The 13,201-nt window shown below is 37.5% G+C and overlaps 1 protein-coding gene across 8 annotated transcripts in view; it reads right to left on the bottom strand.

Annotated features, from left to right (window-relative positions):
• The window catches only part of FRS2 (fibroblast growth factor receptor substrate 2), a 62,270-nt gene that overhangs the window by 41,222 nt on the left and 7,847 nt on the right, over positions 1–13,201 (bottom strand). For 3 of the 8 annotated variants that reach the window (XM_075149618.1, XM_075149627.1, XM_075149609.1), the window contains exon 2: positions 7,195–7,263. The exons of the other annotated variants lie outside the window; for them this stretch is intronic. The gene's annotated coding sequence lies outside the window, so the exon portion shown is untranslated. The remainder of the gene's footprint in view (positions 1–7,194; positions 7,264–13,201) is intronic. 8 annotated transcript variants of the gene reach the window in all.

Below are 13,201 nucleotides of genomic sequence, written 5' to 3'. Positions count from 1 at the left end.
GAACAGCTGTGTCTAAGACCACCCCTCACAGTCAGTAAAGCTAGAAGTTAGCATTTAAGAATTTAAGTTTCATGTAATAATCTGTCCATCATTCTGAACTTAACACTGAGGAGAAATCCCAAATAATTTGCACCTTGATTTATTCTTCACATCGAAGAACAGCACTAATCTAGGCAGACAGAACAGGAGAAGGCTGAACATAACCAAAAGCACAATTATTATATAGGTAGCAACAAGTATTTATACTGAAAAAGGAATATTAAGGTTAAGGTTAAAGAAAACGGGTGCTTTTTCTACTCTCATGAGCAGATGCTTATGTTAATAAGGGTCACATTTTATGTCAAAAGATTTTAACATTACAGGCAGACAGCTTTCAAAAGAGTTGGAATTGTGAAAGCTTTTTTAACCACATAATCAAGATTAAAGCTAAACTTTTAAAAGTTTTGAGTTTCTCTTAAATATTCTCTTTCACAATTTAAAAAACCACACTACATTAATTGTGTCCCAGTAGCCATATAAAGTATGTGTGGTACAGGAATGACCGGGAGATGGGGAGAAGGATGTAAAAAGAAATTCCATTGTATTCAATGTTTACAAAAGAAAATTCAATTGTATTCTATTCATATATCGTTTCCATTATGAGCAGTACCTATGTACTTTAACCACAGCATTTGATATTAGTCACATAAAGAGAATAACTAAGATGACTGTACATCTTTAAGGAAAAAAAAAAAGCCAGAACAGTGAATATTGATAATCAAAACAGTTGTGTAACACTCATTAAAGGCCACTCTAAATATTGCAGATTAAATATTGGGCTACTCCATAAACTTTTACACTGCCAACCCCTGCTTGCTTCCCTGAAAAAAAAAAAAATTAAAATAATTTCTTACTACTATTGTGAAATCACAGAGAAGTCCAAATGACTCAATACTAATATTTACATATCTATGTCCCACCTAACTTGTTGTTCTTCATATGTTGACACTGAAGCCCAGAAAAATGCCAAAAAATAATTCATTATTTTAAAAATCTGTGATTCTCTACTAGAATTATGTCTACTAGAACTGACAGGAGGTAAGAGATAACAAAAACACCCCTTTCAAAACCAAGTCTATGTTTCTGAGATAATACAAATCCAATTTACAACAAGGACATATTGTTTCCTTCCATGTATAGAAAATAGGTGCACGGCTATCAAGTAGTGTGAAGTTTTCCTTTTGTGAATTAAACAGTCATTGTGAGATGGGATATTTTAAATTAACTGGTGTGCTCCTTCTCAGAATGCTATTTTTTGTGACCTTCCAAGGTGACTAGAGCTGAAAGACATGGTCTTTCCTGCTCTGGCTAATCTTCTATTTAGCCAGACAAGCTTCATTCCAAACAACTGCACTGATCTTGCTGATCAGAAGGCCACACTATTACTAGTGCCAACAAAAGGGAGGCTGGACCATGAAGCCTAAGGAGAAATCACACTCTTCTTTTTTGGCAACAGGTCATACTTCGACCATTTTAAACTGGTGATGAAAACACAGCTTCATTATAATGTAAAGATATTACAGGGATCTGCTAAAATAGACTTGTATACCACTTTTAGAAAAACTTATAGAACATGTAACGGAAAAGAAAACAGGCTGTAGCCTCTGAAACTGCTTTCTTTCAATGTATTTTATGCAAAGGTAAGTTCATATAAAGCTACAGTTCTGTGTGCAAAGTATAATCTCAAGCAAATACTGAAATCTGTTTAAAAGTTGGGAAAAGTAAGATATTTATAAAAAGCATAATATTTCAGTTGCAACATCAAGAATGGTGTTGATAAGGCTTATTAAATCTGGACTTACACAAGCAGCATGTTGGCATTCTACAACTTCTAACTATTTCTAGTTAGAAGTACTATTTCTAACTTGCAGTTACACTGCAGTAAAGTGTCAAAAATTCTACACAAATACAGCTTGAAAAGTTCCTAAATGTTTAGGAACAGGACTAGTGACCATTTAGCCAGTACAGATTTTGTTTTTTTTAAAAAAAAAAGTCCACTGACTTGCATTTTCTTTAAAATAAGAACATAAAACTTCAATTAAGTGTACAAGTTAAGATTAAGCTCCTGGCATTTAAGCTGTTTCATTTGACTGATGCAAGCCATTCCCATCATTTTTCAAAAAGTCAACTACAGATGTCAAGCATCCTTACAAACTCAGTATTAAATTATACTTTACATAAACACACAGCATGAAACGTTTGGAAGTTTGTGATTTGCTAAACCTGATTATTGAAGTGTTCAGCAACAATAGCTGCAACAGCAAGATTTTTGTGTTCCCCCCCTGCTCCACAAAAGATCATACAACCATAAGAATCATTTAGGTTGGAAAAGACCTTTAAGATCATTGAGTCCAACCGTAAACCTAACACTGCCAAATCCACCACTAAACAATGTCCCTAAGCACCCCATCTACACATCTTTTAAATACCTCCAGGGATGGTGACTCCACCACTTCCCTGGGCAGCCTGTTCCAAGGCCTGACCACTCTTTCAGTAAAGAAATTTCTCCTAATGTCCAGTCTAAATCCCCCTGCAGCAACTTGAGGCCATTTCCTCTCATCCTATTGCTAGTTACTTGGCAGAAGAGACCAACACCCACCTCACCACAACCTCCTGTCAGGTAGTTTTGGAGCGCGATGAGGTCTCCCCTCAGCCTCCTCTTCTCCAGACTAAACAGTCCCAGTTCCCTCAGCCGCTCCTCAGAAGACTTGTGCTCCAGGCCCTTCACCAGCTTCGTTGCCCTTCTCTGGACATGCTCCAGCACCTCCATGTCCTTCTTGTAGTGAGGGGCCCAAAACTGAACACAGTATTCGAGGTGCAGCCTCACCAGTGCCGAGTACAGGGGCACGATCACCTCCCTGCTCCTGCTGGCCACACTATTTCTGATACAGGCCAGGATGCTGTTGGCCTTCTTGGCCACCTGGGCACGCTGCCGGCTCATGTTCAGCCGGCTGTCAACCAGCACCCCCAGGTCCTTTTCCTCTGGGCAGCTTTCCAGCCACTCTTCCCCAAGCCTGTAGCGTTGCATGGGGTTGTTGCGATCCAAGTGCAGGACCCGGCACTTGGCCTTGTTGAACCTCATACAATTGGCCTCAGCCCATCGATCCAGCCTGTCCTGTCCCTCTGCAGAGCCTTCCCACCCTCAAGCAGACCAACACTCCCGCCCAACTTGGTGTCATCTGCAAACTGACTGAGGGAGCACTCGATCCCCTCATCCAGATCATTGATAAAGATATTGAACAGGACCGGCCCCAAAACTGAGCCCTGGGGAACACCGCTCGTGATCGGCCGCCAACTGGATTTAACTCCGATCACCACAATTCTCTGGGCTCGGCCATCCAGCCAGTTTTTTACCCAGCAAAGAGTACGCCCATCCAAGCCATGAGCAGCCGGTTTCTCTAGGACAATGCTGAGGAAAACAGCGTCAAAGGCTTTACTAAAATCTAGGCAGACAACATCCACAGCCTTTCCTTCATCCATTAAGTGGGTCACTTTGTCATAGAAGGAGATCAGGTTGGTCAAGCAGGACCTGCCTTTCATAAACCTGTGCTGGCTGGGCCTGATCCCCTGGTTGTCCTGTACGTGCCACATGACGGCAGTCAAGATGATCTGCTCCATAACCTTCCCCAGCACCGAGGTCAGACTGACAGGCCTGTCGTTCCTCGGATCCTCCTTTCAGCCCTTCTTGTAGATGGGCGTCACATTTGCTAACTTCCAGTCCACTGGGACCTCCCCAATAAGCCAGGACTGCTGATAAATGATTGAAAGTGGCTTGGTGACCACTTCTGCCAGCTCCCTCAGTACCTTGGGTGGATCCCATCCAGCCCCATAGACTTCTGTGTGTCTAAGTGGTGTAGCAGGTCGCTAACCATTTCTTCTTGGGTTATGAGGGCTTCATTCTGCTCCCTGTCCCTGTCTTCCAGCTCAGGGGGCTGGGTACCCCGAGAACAACTGGTCTTACTATTAAAGACTGAAGCAAAGAAGGCATTAAGCACCTCAGCCTTTTCCTCATCCTTTGTCACTATGTTTCCCCCCACATCCAATAAAAGATGGAGATTCTTCTTAGCCCTCCTTTTGATGCTAATGTATTTATAGAAACATTTTTTATTATCTTTTACGGCAGTAGCCAGGTGAAGTTCTAGTTGGGCTTTGGCCCTTCTAATTTTCTCCCTGCATAACCTTACAACATCCTTGTAGTCCTCCTGAGTTGCCTGCCCCTTCTTCCAAAGGTCATCAACTCTCTTTTTTCCCTGAGTTCCAGCCATAGCTCTCTGTTCAGCCAGGCCAGTCTTCCTCCCCGCCAGCTTGTCTTTCGGCACATAGGGACAGCTTCCCCCTTTAAGACTTCCTTCTTGAAGAATGTCCAGCCTTCCTGGACTCCTCTGCCCTTCAGGACTGCTTCCCAAGGGACTCTGTCAACCAGGCTCCTAAACAGGCCAAAGTCTTGCCCTCCAGAAGTCCAAGGTGGCAGTTCTGCTGACCCCATCTCTTTACTTCTCTGAGAATCGAAAACTCCATCATTTCATGGTCGCTATGCCCAAGACAGCCTCCAACCATCACAGCACCCACAAGTCTTTCTCTGTGATCAGCAGCGCAAAGATTAATTTAGAGCAAGAACATAAACTTTAAGCCTTCATGTGGAGTAGCACCTTTCACATCTGATTTCTAATGGCAGTGCAAGATAAATGGCTTGCTTTCACCTTAAAAATAATACTCAGTAAACCAGAAGGACAGTAGCATGTTTTAAAAACTTATTACACTACTTAGTATTTCAAGTTAAAAGGATACCTTTGAAATGATAACTACGTATTGTTTGAAAATATTTTGGCGCTGGCACAGAATCTGCAAAGAATAGCCCAAGCTTTAACTTAATTATCCTTTTACAAGAATTGTGGTTTGAGAAAATACAACAACTTCATAAACATAATAATCACTAAGCGTAATAGCCTTTGGCAATAATGTTCCAAAGCAAGTTTGGATAATCCAAGATAAACCATGACTCCTATTCTTTCTCTCTGTACTTTTGCAGTTAATATAAAAAATTCAAAAGCAAATGAAAATGGTGTGTCTGAGACAGTACAAGCAAACAAAACAGAAGCTTCTGTCAAAGCAACACATTACATCCAGCAATAATTGAATTAGTCAACCAGAGTATGTTATAGAAACTGCAATCCAACAACAAAATCTGCAAAAGCTACATTATTTTCTAGAACAGAAATAGAAAGGAACGAAGAAAATTTAGACACAGTTACAGAAGCAGTGTGAAATAATCATTATGCTACTTAGAGTGCACTTTAAACCCAGATACGCTATCCATTTATTGCAACCCCTTTCTCTACACTGGAAGACACCCCAAAACAAAAGCACAGAAGCCACTTACCCGTGCCTAACAATATTGCAGATATTTTGAAAGTAATTTAGAACTGAGAAACATGATAATCAGCTAGTGCTGAGACACTGTAATTCAAATTCTATATGTAATAGGTGATATTAGGATAAATTAAGTCAAGTACCCAAAATTCAAAATATTCCAAAAATCAAGCTTCTTCCTAACTGACTCCTAGTCCCCCTTCTTTATCAGTTCCCATTCAATTCCCTGTGCTCATCTTATCTTACCTTGCCCATCTCCTACAACTTGTTTAACCCCACCAACCTTTAGGCTGCTCGCCTATGTGAAACACCCCAGGTTTCCACAGATCCAGTTCTACATCAAAATTGGATGTATTCTCTATAATAGCTGATCATTACAACACACTAATAATTTGCTTATTCTAACATGATATGTGCTTTGACACTGTTGTACAACTTCAAGTAAATTATTTAACCCTGAATATTTCAAAGATTATTAACCTAACATTCCTACGCTCCTTCATAAATTCCAACCCATTTATGTTGACTATCTGAATAGGCAGATCAATTCCTGTACATTATCCCCTAAATTATGGTAGGAGAAAATTGTTGGTTTTCATTTAGAAGTCAATACCACTCAACAAATGTTCTGGAAAATAACTAGAGAAGCAAGAACATTATGCAAAGCACGTGTACTGATGTTACTTTCCTTGGGAAAGAGAGAGGGCTTTTAATTTACATTATTTCTGTCACCCCATATACATCTATAACATCACAAGTGAGAGGGCAGCAAAGTGTAGTGCAGAAGGGAAAACAAACAATTGGAAAACTTTTAAATAATATATGATGGAACCACAGCCAGATTATATTCATCCCTTGCTTCTGCTGTGCCAGCAACTGAAAGCCTATGGTATGCTGCAAGGAGGGCTGCTGTCAAATTCTGACGCCTGCGTAGTGTTGCAGACTGATGCAAATTCTTCTGTAGTAGACAGTGACCTTTGCAGGCAGTCCTGTCGCATCAGCCTACTTCAAACAGGATCATGAGTATGTCAACCTTCCCATTCTAACAGCCCTACACAGCAGCAACATGGATCAGTTAGCCCCAGTGGTGTAATTTTTACATTATTCAATCTAAAATGCATTAATTGTTGGCTGCTGAGGTGATACCTTTTGTCTATTATATTCACTGAACTAGGGCCAAACTGGATAGAACAAATTTGTATGGGTATGTTAACTTTAGCCATTTTTGTAACTCGCTATGTACTGAAGCAATAGCCGAGTTCTTCAACCTCTAGCACATCTAGGCTTCCTTGATGGCCATCAGATAGCCTAGGGAACAAGAAGTAATCACAAGATCCTCAGACCTCAGTCTACTACTTGGCTCATTTGAGTTTCCCTACAGAATCACCTATAGTTGACAGTTTTGAGCAGTTTAATTACATTTGCAAGTGTTTAAAATCTCTCCAAGTCACTACTATGGACTTATGCCATCAATAGTGAAATATAACCTTAGATGAAGCATATCTAGTAGCTTGCTTAGTAAAAAAAAGTACTAAAATAGATGTATAAATAATGCATAAAATCTGTATGAAAAATTGCAGGGCACCACATAACCTATTGGTACAATTCATTACATTAGGCACAGGCCTACTGTGTGCCTATGAATGCACACACTTCATAGGGAAGCATTTACAGTTTACTTTGAAATAAAATGAAGTTCTGGGAAGTAGCAACCACCATCACCAAGGAACCAGTGGATAAATTCACTAACCTCACAAAGTGCCAGCCCCCCAACAAAACCCCTACCTCATTCAGGAGACAAACACTGAACCACTCACGAATCAGCTGCTAAATTGCTGCAGTTCACATCATGGCCTTTTAAAGCAAACAAACAAACAAAAATACTGTAAGGTATACTGTAAACTGAATTACAAATAGTTTAATCATCCATGTACAAGATGATTGTGCAAAGCAAACTGTAGAAAAAAGTGCACTGCCTGCTCCAAGCTATGCTGTCATTATTTTTGAGTTAAAATAAAAAACCAAAACCTACTGACATCCAATTTAACCGTTAACACTTCACCCAAGTATAAAGCAGCTGGGCAAAACTGTGCCATTTAAATAACTTAAAAATATATTTAGAGGAAGTAGGAATGATCTACTCACTGTGTATCTGCACCACCACAAAAATTTCAAGTCTCAGTAATAATGCGTTTCTATAAAAATATTTTTTTAAAAAAAGCAAAAGTCCATAGTCCCAAACTACACACTACTTAACAAAAAAAAAAAAGTGGAATTTTCTTCTCCGTATCTCGATTTAGAAAGAAAGTGGATTTTAGCACAGAGCAAAAGAAACTCAGCTTCTAGGTTTCCAATTTTACAAATTTCCATTCAACAATGGTTTTACTCTCACTCAGTAGCAAAAAAGCAATATATTCACAAATACAGATTTGAAACCCAAAGAAAGTTTAAATAAAGTTTGTTATTAGGGTTAGACTATGAGTAACTCGGCAAGCAGCTTTTAACATACAAAATTTGACATCAAACATTTTGGTGACAGTTTTAGTTACATTTTATTTATAACTCTGGACTTGCATTTCAAAGACAACACATCCTTATTTTTTCTAGTTTTATGTTCTTTTTACATGCCCCTATGCAGTTACAAAATTTCCTATAATTAACCACCTCAAAATAGTCCATTCATAATGAAAGGTAATCAGTGATGTAAATTCACCAAAGTTGTATTTCGTATTGGAATTAATTCATACAAAGCCTTTACAATGAATGTATACCAAGATCTCTCTCAAATCACTAACAGCCAGCCTACAATATTTATTATTTGAAATAATATGTAAAATACTTCTACTGTTCACCATACACTGCTAGGCTTTATTATTCCATCGTCTCAAGCATTTTTCTGTGATATTTCTTGTTTGTTCTGAAGTCGAGAACATAGAAGGCTTTCTGAAGCTACATTTCCTTGGTATAGCACACTTGAGAAATAACATTTCATACAGAACAAACCTAAAATCTAACTACTTAAAAACCTCATTAGTACAGTATTTCACTTATTCTGCCTTAGCTGACAAGGACGTTTTATATATTTCATTATACAAGAGTTTACATTCTTTTCAGCTCCTGGGTTATGTCCAATATTTGACAATCTGAATGCTAGCATTTCTACAGACTAGTGATGGAACAGAACATAAAGCTGAATGCACCCAAGTGATGGAAGAGAGCTGAAGATTTTCTTTCTATAAAAGAATGAACACTAGCCATCCCTTCCCCATTCTACCCCCCAAAAAAAAGTTTCAGCTATTAATCAACAATAAAAGCTATGTTACCTTGCATAACTCCATTAAAAGAAAAAACAAAACCCACACACATCTAGATCACACACTTTATGTGGGGCATTGGAAAGCAACATGAAGAAATACCTATTCTAGATATTTTGACATCTGACAGCAGGATTAGAAAATAGGTCTTACTTTAAATATGTTTATTTTCTTGAAAAAAATCTAGAAATCTAACATAATAACTACAGCAGTTAATAAAAAACTGTGTCAGCCATTTTCAAAATAATTAGCTACTAAATGCATAGCATGTTGAAACAAATACTTAACTTTTTTGGTGCAAAAGCCTAAGACTACATATTTCATGTACAATATAAAAACTTATGCTTATGATAGAACACTTCATAAGAATCCAATGCACCATCCTTAAAGTGAGCACTGTTCATTTTATAAGTCAGCACTAGAGCCAATCTCTCTAATAGTACCACTGCAACCAGTCATCTTATAATCAATGCAAGAGCAGCTTGACAGATCACATACCAATATCACTCTACTTATTAATACTGGTTAATATCACTCTACTTATTAGCATAAAGTATCTTATGGTAGTCAACATTTAATCATTTTATTAAGAGCTTTCCCTAGAGTATACTAGTTATCACTAAGTACTTCAGTCTGTCCTCAAAGCCTCAGGTGAACAGGTTTCCTCTTCTTCAGACATCTTCCCACTCCGAACTACAAAGAAAACATCCTTTCTAAGGAGAGCTTATAACCAGTAAACTGACAGATCACATACCAATATCACTCTACTTATTAATACTGGTTAATATCACTCTACTTATTAGCATAAAGTATCTTATGGTAGTCAACATTTAATCATTTTATTAAGAGCTTTCCCTAGAGTATACTAGTTATCACTAAGTACTTCAGTCTGTCCTCAAAGCCTCAGGTGAACAGGTTTCCTCTTCTTCAGACATCTTCCCACTCCGAACTACAAAGAAAACATCCTTTCTAAGGAGAGCTTATAACCAGTAAACTGACCTGCATATGCTTAAGTTGAACCTTATTTTTCCTAAATATCTCGCTAAGTTTTGTCACTTATAGTTCAATGAGAACTCAAAACACTAAGCAAAATCTTACATGAATCAGGATCTAAATAAATAAAGAGGAGCTCAAAACTGTGCTCCAATTTACTTATCAATAGTTTAGAGTACAGGAAGCTATCAGAGGTGAGATGTGAACATAAAACTTAATTTAACTGCTTGCCAATTTATTTTTTTTTTTTACACACTTGTACCTGTGAACCTTAAAACTTCACAAGTATTTAAACCAGGACACAAACATTCACAGCTTGCCTTAGGCTGAGCCCCAGAGTAAATCGGAGGTGCTTATGTCCTTGAAGGGGGGAGACAGGATAGGGGACAGGCTTTAGTATAAGTAAGTTTTATTGATTTATTTTAACATCAGCAGTGAAGAATTCACAGAAAAATGCTAAGCTGATATGGCACAATCAAACCTTTCGAAAGGTAGTTTTCTTTTTAATTTCACACTACTGACAACGTTAAGCTACTTTTTACTTTAATATGAAACTATTTAAAAACCATACCATTTAAAATTAGTACGTTACATCCATTTAACAAATAGAATTCTATATTACAGCTGACATTAAGAAATACAAATTTAGCAGACATACATGAAGTCGTGCTCTACAGAACCAGTTTATAGAGACTTAACAGAACAAGGAACCCTGAAGCAGGAAGAAATAAATATTTATTAAGCAAACATACTGACACTTATGGACACAGTAATAGTAAAAGAAAACACATTCATGAAGGTCAGATGATCCACATTCACTGTAGGCAGAGAAAATCCAAGACAAGTAACTTGAACTTTCGATTTTGAAGGGCACTGTGTTGCCCTTTACTAGCAGAAATATTTCAAGACCCTAAGTGGCCGTAAGTATCTTACAGTAACAGTCATAATATACACTTAAACAGAAACTAGAAGCTTATCTAAGTTTCTGGTATATGTTGTGCCTCTGAGACAAAACACACATTGCTCTAGAACTGGAGACCCAGAGGACAAGCTGGAAATGCTCTCCCCACCACTGTTATCAGAAAAAGTTCTGGAACTTTGGGAGGAAGGATGCAAGCACTAGATAAGAAAGGTTCACTCATCTACCTGTCTACCAAAAAAAAGGAGGAAGAGGGAAGAAAAAATAAACAAGAAAATAGTTTTTCTGAAGCCTATGTAGCTCGTTCCCTTTTTCCCTTCCTGTATATGTTCTTTTCTAGTCCAGCAATTTTTAGGAATGGAGCACTCTTTGGAGCTGCAGGACTGACCGACTGGCATGTATTACTCAGAATCTCTCTAAATATAGGCATAACAATATTATTATAATAATACTAAATAAATACCACAAAGTTCAAGTTTAGAGCACAATTTATTGGATAATATTGTATTTATTATTAGCTTGTTCATTACTTTTTAAGACCTAAAATGTCTTAACCAAACGCCTTTTAACGTCAAAGATTAACGTAATGGTATCCTTCCAGCAAAATTCTCTCAGGAACTGAATACCATTGCCTAAAACACATACAGTAAATGAAGAAAGAGAGAGCTATCAGAAAGTTAAGGGAGTAGGCGTTCACATTCACACAGAGCATCCAAACGTTTGCCAATTAAATGCTTTTAGGAACCTTGAAGTAGAAGCCAATTGTTTAAGAATTTAAGACTACCTCCAGTCTAGCTGCACAAATACTATATAGACCCATATGAAACATCCAGCTTACTTTAGCATTAACACTGGCACACCTAAGAGAATCAACAATAAAACTACCACTGCTCTTGTCCTTTTACACTTATGGCAATACAAATTGATGAGTAACACGTACGCTGCACTCTCAATTTCAAGGCATGAAAGTCTACTCAGTAGATTTAAGAGAAAATTTTAAGAATGAAACACAAGGCAGCTGCCATGACCCAGAAGAGATTCACAACGATTTAATTCTACTATCCTAAAACATTTCTAAGACAGGTACAGCAAGCTATATATTAAAATGGATTATTATAACTATTATAATTTTTTACAAATTGTTTTATAATTGTTTATAAAAACATTCAAATGATGAGGAGCCCCAATAGTTTAACTTTCTCAAAAAAAAAACCCAACCAAAAACACCAAACAAAAAACAAAACACAAGTCACTGACTCAAAAACCTTGTGACCCGAAGTTTTATGAGACATGAAAAAAAATATTTAAGAGTCACTTGGCTTTCCTTATTAATAAAAATGTATTACCTCTGTTAATATTGGCTTTAGTTCTGCAATAAGTATAGGACATGGCACTTAATACTACTTTTATTGCCAGTTTAATTCAATTTGTATACCATTTAAATAAAAGCTGCAGATTACATCTGATTTGTCTCACCAAAGAAACCTGCCAAATGCAGAAGAAAATATTTACTAACTGAAATCAAATACGATAATAAAAGTCCACAAAATGTGACATTGTACTCACACAATAAAGTTTAAAGCATGCCACCAGTGCTCTTTGCTTATTCCAAAGTGAAAAGTATAGTCATCAAACAAATGAACCAGATTTGGAAGATACATGACAACATACATTTCACCAGTCTCTATAAAGAAAAAATCCAAAGGTAACACGCAATCCTGTCAGCTTTGGTAGATAAAAACATAGTTCGTCTGTATAAGCAGAGAGACAACAGGATATTGTCATACCCATGAAGAAAAGTCAGAGATGCAATCATTTTCTCTTGTAGTAGCATTAACATATATAACATACAATTATACTCAAAAGTTTCCTAAATCACAGTGAAGAATATGACATGAAACATAAGTAAAGACATAGATAGAGGAAAAAAAGGAAAAAAAAAAAAAGAAAAAAATAGATTTGAGCACCAAGAGTAGCAGGGAAAAGAAGAGTATGATAGAGAAATATGAGTTGCAGATCTTTGAATTCAAAGACAATGAAATGAGCTTTAGCTCGATGAGGAAAACTAGCAGACACAGAGACTACTGAAAAATCGTACCAGCTGTATTTTAAACCGATTGCAGAGATAGGAATATCAGGAGAGGAAGGGAGGAGGTACTCGAAGTACTCCAGATGACAGATACAGGCCTAAACTTCATTTGTAGAGACAGAAAAAGAAAACGTGGTCTTGAAAATGTTGTTTGGACAAGGAAGAAGAAGGATATGAATAAAACATGACTGTGGATTCAAGGAGAAGAGGAAAAAAAAAAAAAGAGGGCTACTCCCAAACAACTGCCCTAGGCAACAGAGGATTATATCGCTGTCAGCAGCATCGCAAATGGCGAGCAAACGAGTTAAGTTTGAGAGAGATGATAATGAGCTCTGAGACAATTCAAAATGTTTATGATAATAAGAAACACTCCAAGGAAATGCAGGACTGAATGAAGGCACATAGAGCCATGAAACTCTACAAAGAAATGCAGTAACCTAAATAAAGGCGGTAGCATGCCAGATTTCTATGAACACT

The sequence above is a fragment of the Calonectris borealis genome, chromosome 1 (assembly GCF_964195595.1).
Source record: "Calonectris borealis chromosome 1, bCalBor7.hap1.2, whole genome shotgun sequence".
Taxonomy (NCBI): Eukaryota; Metazoa; Chordata; class Aves; order Procellariiformes; family Procellariidae; genus Calonectris; species Calonectris borealis.
Note: the sequence above shows the minus strand (reverse complement) of the source record. Positions and strands in the feature narration are given on the sequence as shown.